Below are 27390 nucleotides of genomic sequence, written 5' to 3'. Positions count from 1 at the left end.
TGCTTATAAAGAGAACTATTAAGATCTTTATTTTTAATATTGTAAACATGTTCTCTTATTCTTTCAAATAAGGCTCTAGTGGTCATTCCAACATAAAAAGCTGCACATCCACTGCACACCCCAATATATACAACTTACCAATCATATTCCTGGTCAGGCGCGAGGCATCATTATCGTGTTGACATCATCAATAAATCTTTTGGGACTGCCAGTGGACCTCATGCTACAAATGAACTGCTGAATAAAATTTTAAAGGCAACAAATGGAGTTGTGGAAGTTACAGGAACTGCTGGTAATGATAACAGTGGAGCTAGACCAAAAACCTTTTTACTGAAAAGGAAACCAAGTCCACGAAGATGAGAACAACAAGGACAAGGGCTCAAACTACATCAGATTCTTCTACGGACAATTAGCAAGTTGTAGAACTGAAGTTTTTGACATAGTTAATTTGTCTGAATTTGTTTTAAGCCCAGTTCATAAAAAGGTTTTAAAATTGGGTTTGAAGTTTGTCCCCACAAAGACAGCAAATGTACGGACAATTTTAGATTTGAAGCAGTATGTACGCAGATTAAATTTATATTTTATCTTACATTATTTATGTTTAACTGACAGTTTGCATGTTAAACCCTCTTGTTACAATCTAAAACCTAATTATACTTTAAAGGTATTTGACAGTATGTGTGAGACAGAAATTTGTGATCTTTTAAGTAAACACAGAAAGAGAAGTTATTTCAATTTAAGTCCTGTAGAATGGGAAGCCACATTAGAACTTAGGAATAATAAGAAGCTAAGAGTTATGAAAAGTGACAAAGGGGGCAACCGTGTGTTAATGAACACGGAAAGTTATATAAATAAAATGGAAGGTATGTTGAGTAACTAAGCAGAATACATTGAAGTGCAAATGGGTAAAATTTTGAAAACCTATAGAGGGATTTACTCATTTTTATATGATAATTTGATGAATGGCAATAAGGCTGTAGTTATGTAAAATGTTTGCTTGGTAGAGAAACCTAAATTTGGAACCTTATTTGGGATTTCAAAAATTCACAAGGAATTGAGAAATCCCCCTTTTAGGCCAACTGTGTCCTCCCCTACTTGTGTAATGAAAGGTATCTCTTTGGTCATTGATTCTCTTTTAAACCCCATGGTGCAAAATATGAATTCTTTTATTAAAGACTCGGGACTTTCTTAATAAGTTAAGGGAATTTTCTCATGGATTTGAATTTGATAGTGAGAAATACGTCATTTTTACAGTTGATGTGACTTCACTTTTTACATCTATTTCCCATAAACTAGGTGTAAGTTATGTTAGCAAATTTTTAAATAAGTATACTGGTCTCCCCAACCATAACATTCATTTCTATTGTGACTTATTAGAAATAATGTTGTGAACAATTATTTTTTATTCAATAAGAAGTATTATAGACAAAAGAAAGGGGTTGCCATGGCTTCTCCAGCAGTCCCATCATTTGCAAATATTGTTATGGGAATGTGGGAGACCAAAGTTTTAGATGTTGCTAAGGAAACTTATAACATTTGTTTTTATAAAAGATTTGTAGATTTATTTTTTTATTACTGAAGATAATAGAAAAACAGCTGAGGATCTAGTGGAGTATGTTGATTCTAATTCTGAGTTCTTAAGGTTTGTATTGTGGGATTCTGGTGTAAAAGTTAATTTCTTGGATGTGCGTCTCAAATGGAACAGGTATTTTAAGATTTTTGAAAGTAATATATACAGAGAAAATACCTTTACTAATGGGTACCTACTGTACATAAGAATAGCAATCACCCACATTTTATTGAGAAAAACATACCCAGAGGACAGTTAATAAGAGCCAGCAGAATGACCAGTAACAATGAAACATAATATAAGGAATTCAACTTTATTATAGAGTTATTTATGGATAGGGGGTATGATGGCAAATGTTTAATTGATTTGAAGGAAGAAATAATTGACAAACATCATACCCATTATCCTCCTATTTTAAAATATGGCTTTCATAGTCACAATAATGAGAGTACTGAAGCTAAGGGTAAAAGGCTGGTTTGTAGTCTAGATATGACAACTGATTGTATGGATATGCATAAATAATTCAAAATAATTGGAAGAGCTTACATGGAAATAATGAATTGTTTAAAGTAGTAGGGTTGAAACTTAATTTTGTTTATAAGAATAATTGCAACTTAAAAAGGTGGTTGCAAAATGATAATACCATGTTTGTTTGTGCCTTTCGGCTTTTCCCGGTTAGGGGTCGCTACAGCGGAACTCCGGTCCGCTAATGATTGGCAGTTGATTTTTACATACCGGCTTGCCAGGCCTGATGCACAACCTTCAATGAAGGTACGCCCATTCACGCATGTCTACACGCAGAAGACGCTGTAGCTGAGAATCGAACCGGACAGCATCTTACTGTGAACAGACAACGGTACCGCAGCACCACCACCTCCTGAAAATTGATTTAAATGTAAGGAAATGGGAATGTTCAAATGTGGGGATTGTAATTTTTGTAGGTACATAATGGAAGGTCCCTTTGTGTCCTTAGAAACATTTCCACACATATTAAAGGTACCAGGGCATTTCAATTGTAAAACAAAAGGGGTTGTATATATTGGAGTGTGCAGCAGATATACAGCTTTTTATGTTGGAATGACCCTAGAGCCTTATTTGAAAGAATAAGAGAACATGTTTACAATATTAAAAAGAAAGATCGTAATAGTTCTCCTTACAAACATACAGTGGAATGTAAGAAACACAATAAATTTCTTTTTTCTATTATTGAAAAAGGAAAGGTTGATTTAAGGAGAGGAGATTTTAAAAAACATTTAGAACAAAGGGAAACGAGTTGGCAAATAAAATTAGAAGCTGACAAAAAAACAGGACTTAATGAAATGATTAATATCACGTGTTTTTTTTTAAATGTAGAAGGTTGCATTTAAATAAGATGTGATTTCTGTCATATGTATTCGTAAGTATTATTATTTAATAGTTACTAATCAGGAAGTTGTTTTTTGTATTCAATTGAATAATTAGTAAGGTTAATGGGTGGGGTTGAATTTGAGATGCATATATTTGTTTCTTACAAATGTTTTTAATGTATTCTGATGAAGTCTATGGACAAAAGCATTTGTTATTAAAGAGTTTCTATGCTAATCCAGCTGATTTTAATGTTTTTGCCCTTATTGTGCCATCATTCTGATTCTTTTTGGTAGGATTATAATGCTAACACATGTAGGAGGTAATAGAAATTTGTGCGAGTACTGTACAAGAGTCAAAATCTGTGTTTTAAACTTACTTTTGTATCCTGATTATTTCAGTGTTTTCCCCCCGGGGAACCAAGATCTTTCTTGGAATCAGGGAAATGGATTGAAGGAAGCTGGTGCAACTGAGCCACCTGATAGAGATGACTATTCCGTCACAGTTAGCTCATTATGGAAAAGTCTCGTGGTAAAACAATCTTCAGAGCTATTCATTCATTCTTTCTTTTGTCTTTCTTTCTCTATTTCTTTTTTGACAGAGAATGATATCTTGAAGAAAAGCAGCTCTGTCAATTAAACCTCTGCAGCAATTGTATTTGCGGTTCAGTGTTGAAATTGAAGAAACTACTGATTAAATTGCTTGACATTCTGGTTTCTAATATTTATTCTGCTTCGATTTAGTCATTTTTAATGCACACACGAACTGTTGTTTAAACTTTAAATTATACTTGTGGTGTGCTGAGTCACTGTGCTGAGAGCTATTTATGTCAGGTTATATTTAATTCTGCTGCAATTTGTGTTTAATTACTTAGATATAAATGTTTGTGCCTGAGATAAATGCCAAGAGATTCAATTTCGCAAACATATTAAGGGCTGTTTATTACTAGGGACAGTGGCAATATTCTTTTCTTTTTCTGTAAAGGATACATATATATATATTTAATTCTGGTATTATTTTGTCTCATATTCAAGCCTAATGTGTTTATTTTGCTTCACTATTTACAATCTAACCTGCTTAACTGCTTTGATTACTTTTTTTTTTTTTTTGAAGAATAATAACACTTTTGAACACATTGCATTACTGCCACAGTAGTTTGCAATGAGAGTACTTTGTGTACTGAAAGTTTTAAAATAATTTAATGATAGTATGCTAGTTGGTTATTTATTTTATTTATGTATTTTACATTTGTTGACCAGGATAGTCCAACTGGATTACAAGTCCATTTTCAGTGGAGAACCGGGGAGAAAAGCTCCAAGAGAACATTTTTTTTTTATAAAACATAGTTTTAAGGACAGATTATTGACATACAATTTTCATAGAAGAGACTTTATCATACATATTAATTAGCAGATAGGATACATTCATTCTTTAACAAGTTGATTTACTATATGTTTTGTACTAGTTTTAGTTGCTTATGGACAGCAGAAGAGTGTGGGGTAGCTATCCCTAACTCCTTGAGAGATGGGATGATCAGTAGATTAACAGTCCTAAGTGGATGCTGTAATATGAGTGGTTAGCTTAGCAGGGTTACTTATGTTTGATGTGGTGTTCATGGATGTACATGTTCCTGTTTATTAAGATAAAAGGTTTTCTTTATATTTCCAGTTTAGTTAATCAACTGCTTAAATATGTGACTTAATTTTGTGATATGTTTACCGTCTGTATTATTATTATGCAGAAGCTGGGTCATTATGGGACAAGAGAATTTAAAAGCTTATACTTATATTTTATGGCAAACTAGTTCAACTGAAATATTTTGCGTTATGGGGAAATATTTTAATTTGAACATTTAGCTGTTTTGCTTTTACATTACTACAAGTGTTGATCTATAAAAAGTTGCTTAGTGGTAAATTACTTTCAATGATGGCACCTACATGGACATATAAATTTATAATAATGGAGCGGTTAGTCTTAATGTACTTGTCATCATTCTTGCAGTGGTATAAAAGGCAGGCAAGCTTCTCTCTTTGACCTCAGGGCAACACACATACCTGGAAGAAACACATCAATTAAGTATTAGTACTGTAAGATATTTAATAATAGATTTTGTAAACAGTTATCGTTATGCATTCAGACGTTCAACTCTACAAACTGAATGTTTTGTTACCATTCAGGTGGTACTTGTTTAAAATTTGCTGCTGTTGATGATATTCAATATGCTTGTTTGCTCTGCACAATATTTTGCTTGCTGTATATTTATGATTTATGGGGGAATAAAGTATTTTTCAATATCTGTATAAAGAATCTATCTTTCTTAACTATGGGTTGTGTGAAGCTTTTATATTTGTATGTTACCTGAGTGGTACACTCCCCCTCCTCAGGAAAGGCACTAGAAATCCTTTGAAGTGTCTGGGTATGGTTCTCTTAGGTAGGTTATTTTTCAGATGGTAAATAAAGAACAACCACTGTTAGCTCTGCACCACAATGGATTTATTAGAAATTAAGCGCTTTCGTCCGCACAATGTCTGGACTTCATCAGAACAAAATCATAAAAGTTACACACACTTTTAAAGTTATAACACAACACACCCACAGATCATTAATTGACATTTAATGTGACATACATAAAAAATGAAGAACATATTTTTTCTGTTTTAAAATACGCAACAAAACCATAGGCAAACAAATAATACCATTTAAAACAATAGCATAGATTTCAATTTCAAATAACTTGAGATAGAAATAATAATATCATTTAGCCCCAGATGGCGCCCAGCATTGACTCTTGAGCTGCCACTTTAATTCCAAGACCTCTAAAAGAATATCTCTGGGTCCACCATGGGGATCATTTTCTAAACCCTCTATGACAATGAATTTGAAGGTATGTGTAGGGTGGACCTTAAGATGTCTGAATAGAGCATTACGCTCATCTTTCCTGTTAATGTCATAACTGTGCTGATAAATGCGATACCTAAAATGTCTAATGGTTTTGCCAATATAAAAACAAGTGCAGTCATGACAGACCGCTGTACAGATCACCCCTTTACTATCACAGTTGTACTTCCTTTGTAATTTGATACTTCCATACCCATGTATATAAACTTCAGCCCCTTCCAAAATCATTTTGCATTGAGTACAGTGCCCACATTTGCTCATTCTGCCTATGTTGGAACAACACAGGCTCCTCTCAGTCATTGTCTTCAGACATGCTTCTTTTTTATACAGTAGGGTTGGCCTGTCCCCCAGTTTACTGGCAACCTCTGGATCTTACCTAAAAATGGACCAAAATTTATCAATAGTTTGCTTGATCTCTTTAAAGTGTACATTATAAGGTAACACCAAGGCCTTACTGAAGACTGTGTTACTCTCCTTATTTCCACAATTAGTCACTACTTGTATCTCACTAGATCCTAATAGGGGCCTGTAAAACCCAACCTATCTCTTCCTTTTGACTTCATTGAAAATTTCACACAAAAAGTTTTGTGGATAACCTGTTTTTAGAAACATGTCAAATAATTTTCTGCACTCATCCAGAAACTGGACTTTTTGACTGACTATCCTTGCTAATTTGACACATTGACCCTTGAGAATGGATTTTTTCTGGTAGATGGGGTGCCAACTCTGAAAATTTAAACAGGAGTTGGAATAGGTTGGTTTTCTGTAAAGGTTTGATTCAAACCTCCCAACTTCCTTATTCTTGGTCAAAGACACATCAAGAAAATTCACATAGTCAACCATCATAGTAAATTCCAGAAACTCTGTAGAAGAGTTAATAAATTGAAGAAATGACTCTAATCTATCAACCGAGTCATGCCAAATAATTATGATGTCATCAATAAACTGTTTGTATAGACACCAACTGTCTTTGAATTCAGAAATAAATAGCACACTAGTCTCCCAGAATGCCATCACTACATTGGCAAATACTGGTGCACATGCATTATTTTTCAGATGGCAATGTATGTTAAGTACCTATATTACATAGGGATTTTAGGTGTTTTCTTTTTCTGTTGTCTTTAAGTGAGTAGTTTGTAATGAATTAGGAGCTTCAGTTAAATGGGCAATGCTCTTCTTCATAATTTGGGCTCAAACATACTTTTAAGAGAAACACTATCAGATTTTGAACATCTAAAGATGGTGAGATCTGGATATGATTTTTTTGTCCTCAGCAGAGGGCACTAAAAAGAAAGATGGCACGTGTACTTTTATAAGGAGATCCTTTCAATGCTTCTTTTAATAGACATGCATCTGGAGCATTTCTCCCCGGGCCTCTGCTGAAAACAGGCTCTGTGGAACCTAGTCGGACTTTCCCGGTCAACAAATGTTAAAAAAAATAAATAAATAAAAAAGATCCATTGGGACAATTTATAGCTGTGAATGGGTTATGGGCTGAAGTACAATTAACAGTGGCAAGCGTGTATCCCCAGAGGCATCTTCCCTGGTTAATCTTAAGAAGATTATCACAGAGTGTATTATATTTCATAATGTTATTTGTAATTTTACCTGGTGACTGGAATTTAGTGAGAGATTATGATATTCAAGGAGGCCTAAGTTATGTTGTGATCTCTTGGTCAGGAAGGTATTTTTGTACATACTGTATTATGTTAGGTTTATTAACTTTCTTGGTCTCAGAGGGCAAATTTTTATATATTATTCTTTAGTATACCAAAGGTTTTTCATAAATGACAGAATTATTATCTTTAGAGGGCCATATCAGTCTGGCCATTATTTGGACACATTACCAATAGCTACTTTTATCTTTCCCCTTAGCTTTATCTTTTTAAATGAAGATGAAGTTTGGCAGCACATATTGGTATTTCATCTATTTACTTTTATTTCCAAAAACATTTTCTTTAGTAAATAGCTTAACACGTTAATGCAGTGATAACTTGCATCTGGCTAAACAGAGGCTGGTAAATGAGTGACTTTGTAGGATGAATTTCAGGGTTCTTTTTAAACAGCACTGAAAAGTATACTTAGTCCATAGAGAATTTTAGCCAATATACCTTGAGGGAATGGCTAATTGCTAGGTGAAAACGGACTCAGTCAGGCAAGGGATGTCATGGGACTGGAAATGGATGTTGAGGGAGGAAGAAAGGAAAAAGTATTTCAGTTTTGGATGACACTTTAGAAATTAAGAAGAGGACATTACAAGTTATGATTCAACTTAGGCAAATGAAAGTGAATTGACAGGTTTATGAAATATGGGATTATAGTAAGGTAACTATACATTTTTATACCTTGCACCTATTACAACGATAGGTGCTTTCTTTACTTAGTTATACAGGATGTAGTTCTGTGTGGCTATCTCTTTGACCATAGCAGAATCTACGTGTTAACGATTTAGCATTACTGAATGCAAAACTTGGCAACAGACTTCAACATCCAATAAAAGGGAGAATATATACATTGAGAAAATATACTAGTCGCTGCATGAAAAATATATTGTTTATTTAGCCTCTTGTCAAAAATGCAAAGGATTTTATGTGGGGAAAAAGTAACAGAACTTTGAAAGAGTGCATAATATGACATCTTAGTGATATAAGATGTGGTAAAGTGATTAATGGGTTGGTGAAATGTTTGATATCCGACCCAGGACACTTTTTTTTATTTATGGTGCTACAAGTAGTGAATGAAAGATCAAGGAAAGGGGATTTGGTAAATAAAACCGAACTAGCTGAACTTCACTGGATAATAAAGATACAAGCAGGGAAAGAGCCAGGACTTAATAACAATGTTTCATTGAAGCCAGCCCTGAAAGGGCAGAAGCTATGACGCTAAGTGGGTCTACTTAATAAGAATGAGTTTAAAACTCAGAGTTTTTAAGTGTTTTTAAAGATCTGAAGAACAGCAAGGATCGAAAGTGCTCATCTTTTAATAAACTTGATTTTTATACCTTGGACCATGGTTATCATTTTCAGTTTAGTTACAGTTGGAATATATTTATTTATATATATATATATATATATATATATATATATATATATATATATATACATATATATGTGTGTGTGTGTGTATATATATATATATACACACACACACACACACACACACACACACACACACACACACACAATTAATATTGCTAAGACACAACTGCAGTAAGTTTTAATCCCTCTATGGATATATTTGAGGGGCACTTAAATAGCTTCCTCTTTGGAAGATACTGTGAGAATTCCATATGTAGAGTTGCAGACAAAATGCAACAATTTGTTGACTTAATGGAAAATTCGGCTTTTCAACTTTGACAAGATGCTAAACAATTTTGTTTCTACGTAGAAAACTTTCACTTTCTTCATTTTCTTTAAATGAAACTCACTTTATTCAACATTTTTATAAAGAGAACAAAAAATATGACACTTTTAACCCTCTATACTTTTGAATCACTGCTGTTATCCTGTGGCAGATGTTTTTTCTCTGTATTGTTAAGTATGATAACTTCCTTTTTGCAGGTAAAAGATTGGCCAAGAATTTGTGGGCAAGACTAATGTTACCTAAAGTCTTGGGTGGACTAGTAGTACTGGAGTTTCAGATCTATTAGTGGGCAATGCCAATTACAGACTTTTTGCTTTTGGCACACTGACAAGTCAGTACTTAAATGGAATGTGCTGGTATGGATACAATTACAATGATCAGGATAGACTCCTTAATTGGCCTTTGGATTGTTGATGTAGAACCTCAGAATGAGGTCTATTTGCCAATATACATGGGCAATGAATGTATTAGAAGTGTCATGTGGAGAGAAGGTATCCCTCATTGCTAAGTTGATGTCTTCTCACAGTTGCTCACATTTGATGACATAACTATCTATGTATCCAGAGCTCAGGTACTGGGATCACTTACTAGGTCCCTTCCTTTATGTCCTGCCAAAATTGCCTGCACAAATTTCTTTTTCACCAGGAAGATTATTTGAATTACAGATGTCTTATGGCTATATTTAAAGGAGTGAAAAAATAAACTTCCCACAATCCGTTGGAGTCTCAGTGAAAACGATCTCTGGTAGAAATAAGGCAAAATGATTGACATCATAAGCATTTGTTGATTATACTTTATAGACAGTTGATTCTCTCAAAGGCTTTAGTTAGGAAAGGATTAGAGGATAACTGGACTAGGAAGGTGAATATGTATATCACTCTTGATTACTGGAAAATGATTTATCAGGCTCTAAGCATTGCTACTAGTCTTTGTAAATTCTAAATTTTTGGCTGGAAATTTGTTCACAGATACTTTTATTTATCTACTAGATTTCAACATATTGATCCCAATGTTTTTTTTTCTTGCTGACTATGTGATGGGGGGATTCAGGGAACACATTCCATATTTTGAGGGGTTATTCAAAATTAGATACTTTTAAATTAGGCAAACAGCAACAAGGAGAAAGTCAGTCCCAATGTAGAAAAAAGCTGGTTAAAATACTTGAGAAACAACGATGGGACAACCACGGCAAAGCACATATATTTAATAAACAATAAACAGTAAACAGATAAGCACTTTCGGAGATGCCTCCTTCATCAGATCAATACAAAAAATATAAAATCAGTCTGCATATAAATACGCTTAAAAACCATTTACATTAATTAAAACCTTTAACCAATTGACATTTTCTAGCCTTTCAGCTCACAAACCAGCTATCCAGTGGGTTTCTTTAACTTCTGTGGCATTCTTTATATTACCAGCTCTAGGTGCAGCAGTGTAAATATCCAAAGCCATAAATTTAAAATCATGCTGTGGAAATTCATTAATGTGTTGAGCTACTGCACTACTTTGCACATTTCTCCGTATATCACCCATATGCTGTAAAATAAGTTCCTTTAACATTCTATTGGTTTTATCAACATAAAAAGAAGTGCATTCTGAACTGGTTGCTATATAAATCACATTTTTAGTAGAACAGCATATATATTGTGAACACTTATATATCCTTTTAGTAACAGGATGCTCAAACACATTATCAGTCTTAATATACCTGCATGCCTTACATCTTTTACATGGATATGTAACTGATTAAGACTATTAAGACTGATAATGTGTTTGAGCATCCTGTTACTAAAAGGATATATACGTGTTCACACTATGTATGCTGTTCTACTAAAATGTGATTTATATAGCAACCTGTTCAGAATGCACTTTTTTATGTTTGTAAAACCAATAGGTTCATAGTTTAGTACTAGGCTAACTGCCCTTGTGAGACATTTTAAGCTTAGCCAATTATCCCTTGTGAGACTCAAACCCTGCACCTTGTGTTTGTAAGGCAAACACCTTAACCATTAGGCCACCCTCCCAATAGAATGTTAAAGGAATGTACTTTAGAGCATATGGGTGATATACGGAGAAATGTGCAAAGAAGTGCAGCAGCTCAACACATTAATACATTTCCACAGCATGATTTAAATTTATGGCTTTGGATATTTACACTCCTGCACCTAAAAGTGGTGATATAAAGAATGCCACAGAAGTTAAAGAAACCCACTGGATAGCTGGTTTGAGAGGTGATGTTCCACCAGACTTAAATGGTTTTATACCTTTAAACCTATTTTAAAGGCTAGAAAATGTTAATTGGTTAAATGTTTTAATTAACTTAATTGTTTTTTTAAGTGTATTTATATGCAGACTGATTTTATATTTTTTGTATTGATCTGATGAAGGAGGCATCTCCAAAAGTGCTTATCTGTTTACTGCTTATTGTTTATTAAATATATGTGCTTTGCCATGGTTGTCCCATCATTGTTTCTCAAGTATTTTAACCTGCTTTTAAATTAGATTAGCTGTGGTCATGTAGAATATAGCTTATACTATTGTTATATTAGTTAGGAGAACCAGATGCTCATAAATCACTGAGGCACGAAAGATATTTGTTAAGTTTGACTTTGTTATAAGCTAAGAAAGTAATAGCTAAAAATCTAGCTGTTGTGTGAGTTAACAAATATGAGATCATTTAGAACAATGGATAAAACAAGGCAAAACTTCATAAATAAGTGACTGCCATGTCAAAGATGCAGTGTGATTAGTTTAGGAATGGAATTAATCAGTGACATTATAATAGGTACAATCACACCTATTGTGTTTCTGTTTCCTTCCTTCTAAGTCTGTACAGCCCTTTTACCCTAGTTTACAGATGAATCACGAAACCGAGCAGAAGGCATGTGTTAAGCCCAGTTCATTTCATACAACTTGCAGGCTCCACATCAGTTAAAAAGGATGTAGCATTGCTATAATTGTATGCATACTAAAGATCTGTATTATATTTTCAATGGTTGCTTGAAGAGTTGATGAGTTCATGCCCTGCTTACCCATATATTTTCAGTCAGCATCTATAAAAATGAAAAAAAAAACAGTCTTCTAAGGAATGTAATTAATCAGTGATATTATAATAAGAGGGTATGGGATAATCAAAGTTATCTGATGATTATGTTAAACTATTTGTGGATAGATGGGCTTATATTCCAGTGTATTTTATTTGGTTCATATAAGGATTTTATTATATGATTGTAACTGTGGTAAGCTGCCCTTACACCAGCTTCAAAGATTTTTCTAAAGTTGTTAATGTTGTCCCTGTTGTTATTGATTTATATGTCATTATGGCTGAATTTAATAGTTTGGTTGTTGAAAAAATACACAAGATGCTAGATGATGTCTCTGGAAACCCATACTACCTATCTCAATCTACTAGAGTCCCTCACCATTGAACCCAAAACGATATTCATGGGGGATCTCAAATATCCCTCTATAGACTGGGAATTTTATACCACTTCTAATGCACAAGTCCAATGATTCCAAAACTTTGTTAATACCAAAATCCTGGAACGGTTGGTCTGTTCTCCTACCAGGAGTAAAAACATCCATGACCTTCTACTTATAAACATGGGGGCTGATGTTCCTCACCCAATGTAATGTCTTCACTTGTCAGATCTGACCATAAAGCATTACTTGAAATAAAAATTAAATCCAGAGATCCAGCAAAACTAGAAACCTTTAGGAACTATTGCAAGGCTAACCCATCTCTACTAAGCAACACCTTGGCTAAATTCCAAGCACCCCAAACCTAGTAAACACTACAGCATATGCTAAGCTATTTACAAAATTCTCTGCACACCCATATTGATAGCTGTATAGAGTGAGCTGTGCCTACTTATATTAAGAATAAGGCAAACTCAAATGACAATCCACCCTGTTGGAATCACAATATCAGTCGGTTATACAACAATATTAATCGGTTACACAACAATTTTGTTTTTACATTGATACCATTCTCTTTCCACATTTTTTAAATGAAGCTCACTTTATTTAACATTTTTTTTATAAAGAGAACAATAAAATGACACTCTGGACTACGTCAAATGCCAGAACAATCATACTTAACAAACATCAACAGTAAGATGTACAATTGATTATCTAACCATTTCAGGTTAATATCCAAGTCCATTTCAAGTCTCAGTAACAGTGTCTAATAATATATTTCCATTCAATAAATTTACATATTTAGTGTACTTACTGTTTTTAGTCCCAACCTTATATGTCCCTTACACTGACTTCCAGCAATAAACAGGGCTTCATAAATCCATATAAAAACTGATTTAATTTAACATTCTCTATACCATTCCTGACTTCACCTTTATTTCTAAACTCAGAGATTAGATAAAGCCAAGAAGTATAACCCCACCGCTGGCAATAGGAAAGTAAGGGAATAGTATTATGAAAAACTTAAGATTTTGCTTCCCAACTATTTACAAAAAGGTTAAGATAAAGTGTATAATATAGAATAAATAGGCAGTAATGATGGCAACTCAGTTAAGAAGCCACTGCTAATTTGGTAACCAGGTGAGTGAAGCAGGAAATGCTTTATGACCTCTAGGTTCAGTATATTTTCTTAACCGACTATAAAGGATGTTGTGGGGGAGGATTTACCCTATGCTTCTTTGAGAATTTGGGCCAAGGTGATATAATGACATTATCTTAAACTGGGATAGTTCTTTAACAATCTAAATATAAGGGGGAAATTTTTTGCCATTCATTGGTCAGAGCAATGGGGAATAAATCACTCCACCAAGATCTCGATCTAGTAATGGTTCAGACATAATCCATGATATATAGCAGACCTTAACAGAATGTAAAAAAATACTTATTTTCCAGGATTTTTTAACCCTAAATAGCTCACAAAGTTGAATGACCCCTCCCAGTGCATTAATCAAGGTTTCATTCCAATGTGAACAGTTACTTCCTGACATTAATTGTGAACAATATTTTACTTTTGCAACCCTGGCATATAATGCAAAATCAGGAGGACTCAGACAGACTTCCTGAGACCATAGGGAGAGCAAGAATATTCCAGCCTATTCTGTTTTTGCCAAGCCTCCCATAAAAAGTTCAGCACTAATCTCTTTATATCTGTAAAACCGCATTCCTAGGGAGAGGGATCCATGGGCAACTTATAAGAGTGGTAGAATAAACCAAGTGTGTTTCTATTTTCTGCATCATATGGAAATGCAGCCCTTTTTATTGCTCTAAAAACATATAGGTTTTAATCAGGTTCAGCTTGTAAGTAACCTCAACTGATTTCTGCATTGTGACTGTGGTCTGAATGCCCAGACAGATCATTTGATTACACTGATGCAGGAAAGGGAAAGCTAGCATATTCTGAAGTGAAGGCGTGTAGGCAGTTTTTCCTGTTTCAGTTTTTGAAACATTAATCTTGTAACCTGAAATTTCTCTGAAGCTATATAGTGCTCTTATGGCCCTATTTTATTCTTCTTCAGGATGAATCAAGTATAGTAATAAATCATCAGCATACAGGACGAGTTTAAAAACTTGCTCTCCAATCTTGTATTTCCTTCCAGTATAGAGCTGAGCAGCCAATGGCTCTGTGCATAGGTAGAAGAGGAGTGGTGAAAGTGTGCAGCCCTGTCTTGTGCCTCTTACAATCAGGAAGCTAGCGGATAATCTGGAATCTATTTTGACTCTAGTGTGTGACCCCTCGTGCAGCCTCTTTCAGAGACTCAGCATTTTATCTGAGAATCCTATGTGTTCTAAGACCAGGAAAAGATACTCCCATTGGTCGTGATCAAACACCTTTTCTGCATCCAGGCTAGAGAGGCGAAGGGATGGGCGTGTTGGATCTACAAACATCCTCAATCACCAAGGTTGTTGTTATCAGGTTGTCTGAGGTAGTCCTTTCTGAAAAGAACTCACACTGGTCTGGATACATCAAATTAGGCAAATGTTTAGCAAGTCTGTTTGCCAATACAGTAGAGAGTTGATTATCCAAATGGCAGTTATCCGAACAGTCAATTATCTAAGCGCAGCCTTCTAACGTTTTCGAGTAAGAAAAATCATAAAGGCTGAATATGTAAACGTTATATGTATTCACTTGTGAGTGTTTTTTGAGCTTGTAGCCTGCTCATGTGTGAAAAAATATTCTTTATTGTCCACTGGAATTGCACAGTGGTTGAAAAGTGTATTCACTGCATGCAGAAAAAAAACAAGATTTTAGAAGTTTTTTATCTGGTTCAATGTATGTTTGATTATCCAAACAGTTTTATTATCCAAACTAACCTAGGTCCCAATTAGTTCAGATAATCAACTCTCTACTGTATTGACATAAATAGTTTATAGTTGTAATTAAGCTCAGAGATAGGATGATAAAGTCTGAAGTGAATCCTAACCCGGCTTTAATCTTCTTCTTTCGGCTTTTTCCCAGTTAGGGGTCATGACAGCGGATCACCTGTTCGCTCATGATTGGCAGTGGAGTTTTACAGTGTCGAGTTGCCAGCCCAGCACCCAACCTTTCACAGAAGACACACACATGCACGCACTCACACCTAGGGTCAATTTTGAGTGTCCAATCCACCTACAGCATGTCTTTGGGATATGGGAGGAAACCAGAGCACTCGGAGTAAACCCACGCGACCACAGGGAGGACATGCAGACTCCACACAGAAGGCACCCCTGCCGAGGATCAAACCAGAGAACCTCTTGCTGTGAGGCAGCAAAGCTAACTGCTGCACCACCGCGGCCGCCCTACCTAACGCGGCTTTAATATTAGTGATATATCTGTTTCCAAGAAGGTGGAGATTCCTTTGCATGATGTGGTTAGATAAATTTGCAAACTTAACAAAAAAGTCCTCAATAATAATTTAGCAATCAGTTCTATGGCTGCTCATTAATATGTTTAAGGTATGCATAATGTTTGGTCTCTTCATTTTATGGATGGTTTATAGCTGGAGTGGCAGGTATTATTGTTTCTTATTTTGTAGAAATTCATTTTGTAATTAGGGTGTGTCTAAAAAGGGCTGTTTTTTCCACAGGTTCATAGATATGTTCATAGATTAGTACTAGGCTATCTGCCCTTGTCAGCCATTTTAAGCCTAGCCAATTAACCCACGTGAGAATAAACCCTGCACATTGTGTCTGCAAGGCAGATATCTTAACCATTATGCCAACCTCCCCTTCATGCTTACTTACTTAAAAATAAAAGGATTCACATCATAAAACTAAAACCAAAGGCATTAAATTGATCCCAAAGGAGACTAAACCACTAAAAGATATTTCTGACACAAAATACTAAAACCGAATGACACAAATTAATACCTAAACAGGAGAAAATCAAACTGCTCAACACCCTAAAAAAAATGACAACCAAAGTTTTTACACATGACCCCATATCTCATTTACTTTCATATACTAACTTCTTGATTGCACAACAATGGGGAAGTTGGCCATTTCATGAACTATTCTGTTCAATAACATCCCACTTTTGTTTTGAATAACCTGGCAACTCTGCCCCCTGATATGTAAGCACTTTATTGTCAATGAAATTTGATAACTGAAATTCAAATCATATGGTTTTGCTAACTGGGGATCTGTGCTAACAGAATGCTCACAAAATACAATGAAAGAATAATGTTAGGTGGGTGAGTATCTAACATTAATTGTTCCTAAAGCTATCAGTATTGTGTCCCAACAGCTTTCTGAAGTGCTGTTTGCTTTCCCTGTCATTCTTCCCTCCATCTTTAACTGGTTGCGTCCTTCTCTTCCAGGATGCTCCTTCCTAAGGTGTCTTCAGCAATATGAACCCTTTTGTGTCCCAACTGGATCTGTAAGTTCTGACCAAATACAAGATGGTAGCTGTCTACAGAGAAAGTGTGGATGACCAGAGCCATCATACTTATATAAGGACAGTGGTAGTTTTACATAAACCAAGTAGACTCTTTATGGCAACTTAAACTATTTAAAGAGAAACAATCTTTGTGAAGTTTATGAAATCAGAAAGAAGAAAACTTGCCAAATAAATAATGTAAGCAATATTGACGGCAGTAATTTTTTCCATAAACTTCTGCTCCTATGAAATTTGAATGCTCAATTTTTGTTCAGTTGGTTCAGTAAAATTAGTTTCAATATCAGCAATATCACCACATAGTATCTTTCTCAACATATAATTGTAGCTTTTGTCCACCCTTACACATGGTACTTACTTCTGTTTACAAGGCACATTTTGAAATGAAATTAAAAGAAATGTACAGATAATCAGAAATCACTGTCTAAATTCTGCTTTTTGACAGGATGTATGCAACCACAGTTCCTTTTTCTCTTGGTTTTGTTTATTTCATATTAGCATTTATTCCTTAGCTATTCTATTTTACGTTAATGTGTAGCCATAATAAATGCATTACTGCCACCTACTTTTCCAGCCAAACCCTAACTACAGTATATCACTTTCATTTATGTTCATGAGACCCTGCACTTTGTATGCTGCCCACCCCTGTGTTGTTCTGACTGCCATGAACATGAGTAAGTTGGCAGCAGTGAGATCCAAATGGGATGAAAGAAGTGGTAACACAAAGGCCCCTTTATGAGTGCTAGTACATTGCAAAGAAAGAAGATGACCACCACATTGTGGAGAGCAAATGTTTAAAATGTATGAGATGGTGGTTCCTGTGCTACTAAAGTAATGAATTTTATAGAAAATGCACTGCTAAAAGTTGAGTATAAAATGTATCCCTATAAACATCTAGAACTTGCATCTCAGGCTTTGCCTTTTCTTTTCTGTTTTAAATGCAGGGAAACTGGTATCTTCCATCACAACTTAGGAAGCCAGTGCTAAAAGAAACTAGTCTCTCTGTCTGTACATACCAGATAACTGATACTGCCTGAGTATCCAAGTCCCCCCCTCAGTGGCATTCTAAAGAGGTTACAATGAACAGGGAGTATTCCAGCAGACAAGTCAGGAGAAGGTGAATGCAGCATTGATCACATTTTTGTGAGAAGAATGGTGCAAGTGTTATTGTAGTAACATCTTGCATTGTCGACTGGTGTGTGTGTGCGTAATTCAAATGGTGCGGTGTAATGAATGCAGCATATATGATGTGCATGAAAGAGCATGCATGAAAGTGGAGTGATTGATGTGATATTTGTTATGGGATCAGGAAAACTATAAGAATCAGTATGCTCTTTTGCCTCTGGCAAGTGTGACCTCAGAATTAAAATATTACTACTGCGTGCTTTTGGTGTGTATATACTACACTGAGGATGAGTGTCAAAGCTCCATGTAGGAAATAGTGTATGTGTGTATTAATATGTAGCTGTCTGTTAGTGCATGGTATATGTATGTGCATATGTCTCTGGCTGTATGTCTGCTTATGGTTTATGTGAAATAGCAAAAAGTTCAGCTGTGAGAGTTGTATGAGTCAATACAGATGTGAAAGCGAAAATGGAACCATCACTGTCTATAACGCCTTTGACACAGACAACAGATCATTTCGTTGTTTGGCTTCTCAAAAATAAATCTTCCAGATCCTATTCTTAATTTAATTAGGACCTCGTTTAATCAGACTATATAAATGTTAATAGTATGATATTAATATAAACAAGTTCTGGAAGCACATCAAGGGTGAACAATTTCTCTTAGTCTGTTTTTATTAGCTTTACTTTCACCCTCTGTGAATTTCAAATCTGTGTTACGGATGTTAGTATAAAATTCCTTGTTTAAGCAGATGACCTTTTGCTGACAGTATCCTTTGTTAATTCATCCATATCTTATTTTAATATGGTACAGCAATTTCAGTCCATAACTTGTTATAAGGATCCCTATGAGATTATGAAATGACTGGAAATTAAAAATTCATATGGCTGAGACGATATGATTGAACTTTTGGAAATTCAAACCTTTTCAATGGAGATCGCCATACAATGCAGATTGGGAAATTTACCCTTTTCCTCACTGTAGTGTGATCTCGGAGATGGTATATTTAATTTGTAGGGGGGTGTGGGGTGCTGGGGGGCTTGACCCCCCACAAAAACATTAAAAAAGAAAGTTTTTGCCATCATTCCCCTTCTATAGTCACACATCCTCCTCTTTCAACTTGGTTACCAATGTCTTATAGCTAGCACTCCAATAAATGGAATGCGATGCTAATATTCTGTTTATCAGATATGGCTGCTTTTAATGAAGGTTTTTTTTCAGACATCTGTAACTTCAAATCTCTTTTTGGCTGCTACCTTTATCAGTGCTTTTTAGATTTAAAGAGCAATGTGTGTGTGTGCGAGCGCGCGCGTGTGTATGTGTGTGTGTGTGTGTGTGTGTGTGTGTGTGTGTGTGTGTGTGTGTTGTGTATCTCTCTCTCTCCTTCTCTCTCTCTCTTTTTCTCTCTCTCATTCTCTCTCTCTCTCTTGTTTTCTCTTTCTTATTCTCTTTTTTGCTTTGTTTCCCTCTCTCTCTCTCTTGATCTTTCTCTCTGTCACTCGTTCACGCTCTCTCATCCTCTCTTTGTTTTCTCTCTCTTTCTCATTCTCTCTCCTGTTCTCTCTCATTCTGTTGTTCTCTCTCTCGTTCTCTCACTCTTATTTTATCTCTCTCTCTTCCTCCCTCGTTCTGTCTCTCCCTCTTTTACATTAATAGATGGCATAAAACTTCCCAGTTATGACTATTTACGGTGACTAATGCTTACTTGGAACAAAGAGCTGGAAATACCTATTGAATTTTCTGGACTGACTGATTTTTGGGTGTCTTATAACTTGTATAGGAATAAACTTATACAAAAGAAAATTCTCCACTATGCCTCTTGAGTTCTTAACAAGACAGGCTGCATACTTCCAGCCAATAAAACTTGTTAGCCTCAGTGTGGTTTATGTGGAAATTCACCCCGGGGATCACGTCAGTCGCCCTGCTAGACAGGGGTCCAGGGAAGTAAATGTTGTGGGAAGAAATATCCAGGGAATTGTTATGGCTAGGCTTGTATAGGCCCTAGGGCCAATAGCCTAGTACCAACCTATGAATCTATTATGTAGCACTTGGTTTATTTCTGGTGGGACTGCCCCAGAATACATTTCTGGTAGCCAAAGACCCCAGACCTTTTTAAGCTTATTCATAATTGTGAATTTCTTTTTGATCATGAGACTTGGATCTGATGCAACTGTATTAACCCAAGGCCTATTACAAGGTGTATTTTTACATTACCAGTTTAGATACCAAACACATTTTGCTATCCTTATGGAATCAGCTTATTCCTTTAAACACATATTGTCTGTTTTCTCGGTGATGGTTTTTATTTAAGAATTATTTAACTTTTGAAAATGTAATGGCTTAATATGCAGCAGGTGGGGGGTAGGTAATGGTTTACGTAGATTAAAATTTCCACTGAGATAAACTCAGTCTGTTGTATGCTCTCAAATTATCAGAAAAATAAAACAATATAGAAACAAAATTGCAAATATGACCTATATCCTTGGAGCAAACATCTGGATGGAGAATTAGTAAAAAAGACACTGCAGCAGAAGTATTAAAGCTGAGGCAGAGATATGTGCAATACACTGCAGTACTGCAAAGGAGATTTGTCTAGTTCCACAACTATGGGTCACAGTACAGACAATACAGAATAAAGTGATGTATTCATTACATCGAGGCTTTTCAGGGCAGTGCATTGGCTGGTCATACTATGCAGCAGACATAACTATACCCAAGTTAGGGGATCTCCACAGGTGGTTGGGGACACAATGATGAGTGAGATAGGGTTATGGGAAATTAACATGGTGGCTGCGTACTCTGGGAGATTGTGGAGAATCTGAGGTCACATCTGCAAGTAATGGAGTTGAGCTGCCATGATGGGACTGTTGGCGGTATCCACTATGATGGATGGCAGTGCTGCAGATTGATGCATTACATGGCAGTGAAAGGGTAGAACTGCAGGACTATGATCATTCACCCTGATGGAGTGCACTGTGTGCTGATGCTGGTGGAGGTAAATGCCTGTGATGTGGCCATCAACTATAAGCAGATGTGACAGTCTGCTTGTTGACAGGCAACTTGAAAGATACAGAACTAAGGGAAATTGCAGTCTGATGAGGCATCACAGGTGTTAAGCCAGAGAAATGTCATCAGCCACAACCTGGATGACACCCATAACTGGACTTGGGAGGCTTTGCTGCTAGAGTTGACAGTGAGGCTGTGTCTTAGCAATCTGACTTAGGACAGTCTGTGCCTGATTTCTTTCCAACCTAACGTTCTCATGAGCATGGAAGACATGGCCTCTGGAGGAAGATCAGAGGACTGTTGCAGAGTGTGTCAGCACTGGAGGCAACATTTGCCACCAGTGACCTCAGCAGCATTGCCAGCCCACTGACCTATTCTCTGTGTTACTGGGCACTTGTTTCATGTTATACTGTGATCTATAGAACAGACGATCCATCTTCCCCATGCTATGGGATGCAGCACATTGTGAGTGGATCACTGACCTGCATTTCTGCTAGTTAATGCCAAGTGCGGCAGCCATATATCATGGAGAAAGATGGAGCCATGGCAACAGCCCCCCATGTTTATCCCCTATAATAGGCATATATACCTTACAGGTGGTGTGCATCTCAGATTCTTTGTGTGGAGGGCCAGACATGAAGGTTGCAGGAGAATCTCTGGTAGAAGCTGTCAGTTATGCTATGGTGAGACTTTGTTTTCTGTAACTCTACATAAGCCTCTGTTATGGTGGACATTAGTTATACCGCCTCCTCCTCCTATAGTGTTGCAGGTAGTGGCTCTGTGCCATTTGACTATGCCATTTGCATATTGCCATTGCTGTCAGTCACAAGTGGCCTTCCAATAAAAGCCCTATGTTGTCTTGTTGTGCATAAACTTCCACCACCGGAAACCATGAAAGGAGGAACACGAATGACACCATTGTCTGACACACATGCTTTTGTATTCCTCTTGTTGCATGCATAGCCCACTTAACATTCATTACCTTATTATGCAAGCTGCTGCAGCTGCAGACAAGAGGTGAGTGGATCAACAGATATACAGGTGAGCTTTGTTCAATCCTTTCCTTGAAATGCATTATTGTGTCCCATACTATACTGTACTGTACTGGACATTACTGACCTTGTCCATCCTCAGATGACTAAGGGGTGCTTGGTGCCAACCCATCTCCTGCATTTAAGCTACCCCCAGGTTTGAGAAGACTGGTAAGCTTGGTTGACAAATGTCACTAAAAACTTCTACTAAGGTGCTGGTGGTCCATCCCCTGTGAGGCATCTGTCTGCTGCCATGTCTTGTGCCTTTTCCTTTGCAAGTAGTATAATATGAGTAATTCTTCATCAAATCTGCTGCAGAACTCTGCTATGGCCACCCACAGCATTCACATTGTGCACTAGTGTTTGCCAAATATGGTCCTAATCCTACTTGTCCATGGCCAGGAGGTGCATGTCATGTGTATGAAGGGTCTGCGGTAATACCTCATGGTCCTGGGTAATGAGCTTTTCCAGGTGCTGTCTCTATCTCATGGCCATGTCTGTAGATGAACACCTGTGGAAAAAAATTCAGTCAGTATGTTATCGGATGGCCATACTTATGGCCACCTCCTTTCTGTACATAATTATAAGTTATAATTGATGCTTTTTACAGCTTCCCTCCTCCATTTCTGTGCTACACCCACAATGACAGGCTCCCATACCCATTTATGCACCTGTTTATCAGCTGTTATTAGTTTTCTACAGAGGCTTCCCCCCAGACTGTAGCCATGCCTTAACATATGGTGATGAAACCTCAGACTTCCTGCAGCACATGCTTCACCATTGTACACAGCTGTCTCACAAAACCAATGGCAGACATTGAAGTGCCATGTGAGTGTCCCTAGTTCCCAGTTACAGGCATACCTCTCAGCTATCCAGATTTTTGCAGAATGTCCAGATTTTTGCCTCATATATTTGGCCTATTCCACATAAAATGTTGGTTTTCTGGCAAGTCACTGTCAAATTATTCAGGACTAAAGTCAGAAAATAATGATAGACATTTTAGTTTCAAACTTCATACCCTTTAGAAAATTCATGTTAATGTAAAACCTGTTATTCTATCAACTTTATAGGTTTATAAGAGGAAAATTTAAAAAATCGTCCCTACTTCTGGGCCTTTGTTCCCACCATTATTTCTGCTTTTGTCCAGATTTCTTTAGCTCTAAGAGATTGAGAGGTATGGTTACAGGTATATTACATCAGCTGCCTGACTGTGACATCCACCATAGGGTTTGTTGCATTTCCTGATGTACTTTACAAGGTGGAATTCCTCCTTAAACTCTGTAACTCCTTGCTTAACTCTGTAAAGCTGCAACTTTTTAATTTTCCATTCTGCAGTTGCATGTTTTTGAGCAAGGTTGCACAAAATGACACCATCACTGTATACTGAGCCAACAAGGGACACATAGTGTGGCAGTTATAGTGTGATTATTTCATGCTATTAAAACTACTTAGCATCACTGTTTCTGAATCACTGGTCTAGAGCATTGCATTAACCATGCATGCTGGCAGTAGCTATGCACATCACAGTGACCATGAGGTATGTGATTGGCATATACATGAATATGGCATGTGTATGCTGCTAGTCCACATACCTCTCAACCTCTTAGTGCAAGAAATCTGGACACAGCCTAACATTTTTTTTTTTTGGGGGGGGACAAAGGCTCAAAAAATAGGGACAGATTTTAAATATTGCTGTTATAAACTTAGAGTTGCTAGAATGACAGGCTTTGTATTAACATGCATTTTTGAATGATATGAAGTCTGTATCTCAAATAAATTTCATTATTATTGACTTCAATCCTCAGTGATTTGCCAGAAAACCACAAATTTTATGAGTGATAGATGAAAAATATGAGGCATAAATCTGGACATTCTGCAAAAATCTGTACAGTTGAGTGGTATAATATGGTTTAGTGCTATTGAAATACAGTAGTGCCAGTATGTTGCAATACAGAAATATAGTGGCACTATGATACAGTGCTATACTGCACCACACATAATCTAAAACATACATTATAGTGGCACTATGATACAGTGCTATACTGCACCACACACAATCTAAAACATACATTATAGTGGCACTATGATACAGTGCTATACTGCACCACACACAATCTAAAACATACATTATAGTGGCACTATGATACAGTGCTATACTGCACCACACACAATCTAAAACATACATTATAGTGGCACTATGATACAGTGCTATACTGCACCACACACAATCTAAAACATACATTATAGTGGCACTATGATACAGTGCTATACTGCACCACACACAATCTAAAACATACATTATAGTGGCACTATGATACAGTGCTATACTGCACCACACACAATCTAAAACATACATTATAGTGGCACTATGATACAGTGCTATACTGCACCACACACAATCTAAAACATACATTATAGTGGCACTATGATACAGTGCTATACTGCACCACACACAATCTAAAACATACATTATAGTGGCACTATGATACAGTGCTATACTGCACCACACACAATCTAAAACATACATTATAGTGGCACTATGATACAGTGCTATACTGCACCACACACAATCTAAAACATACATTATAGTGGCACTATGATACAGTGCTATACTGCACCACACACAATCTAAAGCATACATTATAGTGGCACTATGATACAGTGCTATACTGCACCACACACAATCTAAAGCATACATTATAGTGGCACTATGATACAGTGCTATACTGCACCACACACAATCTAAAACATACATTATAGTGGCACTATGATACAGTGCTATACTGCACCACACACAATCTAAAACATACATTATAGTGGCACTATGATACAGTGCTATACTGCACCACACACAATCTAAAACATACATTATAGTGGCACTATGATACAGTGCTATACTGCACCACACACAATCTAAAACATACATTATAGTGGCACTATGATACAGTGCTATACTGCACCACACACAATCTAAAACATACATTATAGTGGCACTATGATACAGTGCTATACTGCACCACACACAATCTAAAACATACATTATAGTGGCACTATGATACAGTGCTATACTGCACCACACACAATCTAAAGCATACATTATAGTGGCACTATGATACAGTGCTATACTGCACCACACACAATCTAAAGCATACATTATAGTGGCACTATGATACAGTGCTATACTGCACCACACACAATCTAAAACATACATTATAGTGGCACTATGATACAGTGCTATACTGCACCACACACAATCTAAAACATACATTATAGTGGCACTATGATACAGTGCTATACTGCACCACACACAATCTAAAACATACATTATAGTGGCACTATGATACAGTGTTATACTGCACCACACACAATCTAAAACATACATTATAGTGGCACTATGATACAGTGCTATACTGCACCACACATAATCTGAAACATACATCGGTGCACATGGGGCTACCATTTTGCTCTACAAGCTGACCTGGCTGAGAGGACATGGCTACTTCAGGCCTGTAAAATAAAAGCTCCAGCATGGTGTACCAGAGAAAGCGAGATTTTTTTTTTTTGCTCTTTGTGCAGAGAGGCTTGCAGTAGCCCTTGGTATGGTAGTATGATGAGTCCTAGGAGATGGTGGATGCTTAGCACACCCTTTCTGGTAAGCCTTGTTGGTATCACTACAGTGACTAGAAATGTCACCACCTTAATCTTGCTTCAGAAGTAGTTGCCAGAGGTTTTAAATTAGTTTTTAGTAGTAATTCTGGTATCTTATGTGTTTTAAATGTACAGGTCGAATTATGTACTTTGTTTTGCAGTGACACAGCAGCAGGAAATGATCATGGATGTCTCAGAATGCTTAAGTGACTCTGCCAGCTTTGGGATTGATATTCCTATTGTACTAGTACACTGTACAATTGCAACAGTGTTGGCAATATGTATGTGTGATGACATTTCCTACTGTGTTGTCCTTCTGCAGGTACTGTTACAGTGGAGAAGGAGGTGAGGCCATGCTATCCTTTGTGTACACCAGTGGAAGCATCTGATCCTGGGCTGGCAGGGGCCTCCAGGAGTGCCCCTGGTGGGTTCACACATGCCCTCTGTTCACTTTTTTGGTGTGGGTGTCTCTTTTGAGAATGGTGTAGAACGGTCTGGTTTAGTCTCCTGGCATCAGGTGCAGAGATGGTGCTGGTTGAGATCCAGCAGTAACTGGATTCTTGCCTCACCAATACAGATTGCTTTCTGGTGCAGCTCATGAATTACACAACTGGTAATCCCTCCCCAGTGGGCCACTGGAATGTTCTGGGCTGACCTAGCACCCAGCTATACCAGGATGGCACCCTATCTCCATCTTGGTGTTTTTCCTCTCTTATGTGGCATTTCACATTTCTCGTCCATTGCTTGACCCTTCCCATCATCAGTGGTCCATCCTGTGTATGTCTGTGTCCATCCACAGTCTTTCAGACTTTTTGTGTCTGTACTATCTGTCAGTGCCCAACCACAGTCTTTACTTACTACCTTGCCTTCCTACCGTTCTTTCATACCTATAAAAAAGGGATCTTTCCCTTTAAAAAAATTACCCTTCCACCCCCTCACCTTTCATACCGTATAATTACCCCTGCGTGTTTCCCTCTGCTTGCCGTTTTCCTTTTTCTTACTTTTCTCTCTCCCCAGTTCCCTCATATTTATATGATGAATAGGGTTGCCAGGTCTTCTTTCACACCCTTGAAAATTAGGCATAGCTGTTGAAGAAGGTCTTCTCTCACACTTTTGATGGATGCCCTTATTTCTTCTTGCTTACTTCCTGTCTGCCCCAAACCTTCTTCACCAGATTGTCTTCTGCTTTTCTGCATATGTGCTCAAACTACCATTGTCTGTTCTCTTTGACCCTCGCTGCAACTGGAGCTACTCTGGCATCTGGTCTAATGTCCTCATTTCCTTATCTGTTCCACAGTCTGCATCTTACCACTTCAGCTCCATTATCTCTAGCTTCCTGAATTACTCTGCCTTTACTACCAATGTTTCTAAACCATACAGAAGTACTGGCTGCACCACTGTATTGTAAAGCTTGTTTTCCAGCTTCTTTGGCATTCTTCGGTCATACACTACACCTGACACTGTGTGCCAATTGGCTCAGGCTGCAGTCCCTTTCATTCTACTTTTGACCTCTTCATTCAGACTTTCCTTCTCTTCAGCCACCCATCCCA

At 36.9% G+C, this 27390-nt stretch overlaps 1 protein-coding gene across 1 annotated transcript in view; it reads right to left on the bottom strand.

The window, feature by feature from the left end:
• Positions 1–27390, bottom strand: part of GPRIN2 (G protein regulated inducer of neurite outgrowth 2) — a 91181-nt gene that overhangs the window by 52010 nt on the left and 11781 nt on the right. The window lies entirely within an intron of this gene.

This window comes from Protopterus annectens, chromosome 14.part0, assembly GCF_019279795.1.
Source record: "Protopterus annectens isolate FY-2018-M chromosome 14.part0, PAN1.0, whole genome shotgun sequence".
NCBI classification, from domain to species: Eukaryota; Metazoa; Chordata; order Ceratodontiformes; family Protopteridae; genus Protopterus; species Protopterus annectens.
Note: the sequence above shows the minus strand (reverse complement) of the source record. Positions and strands in the feature narration are given on the sequence as shown.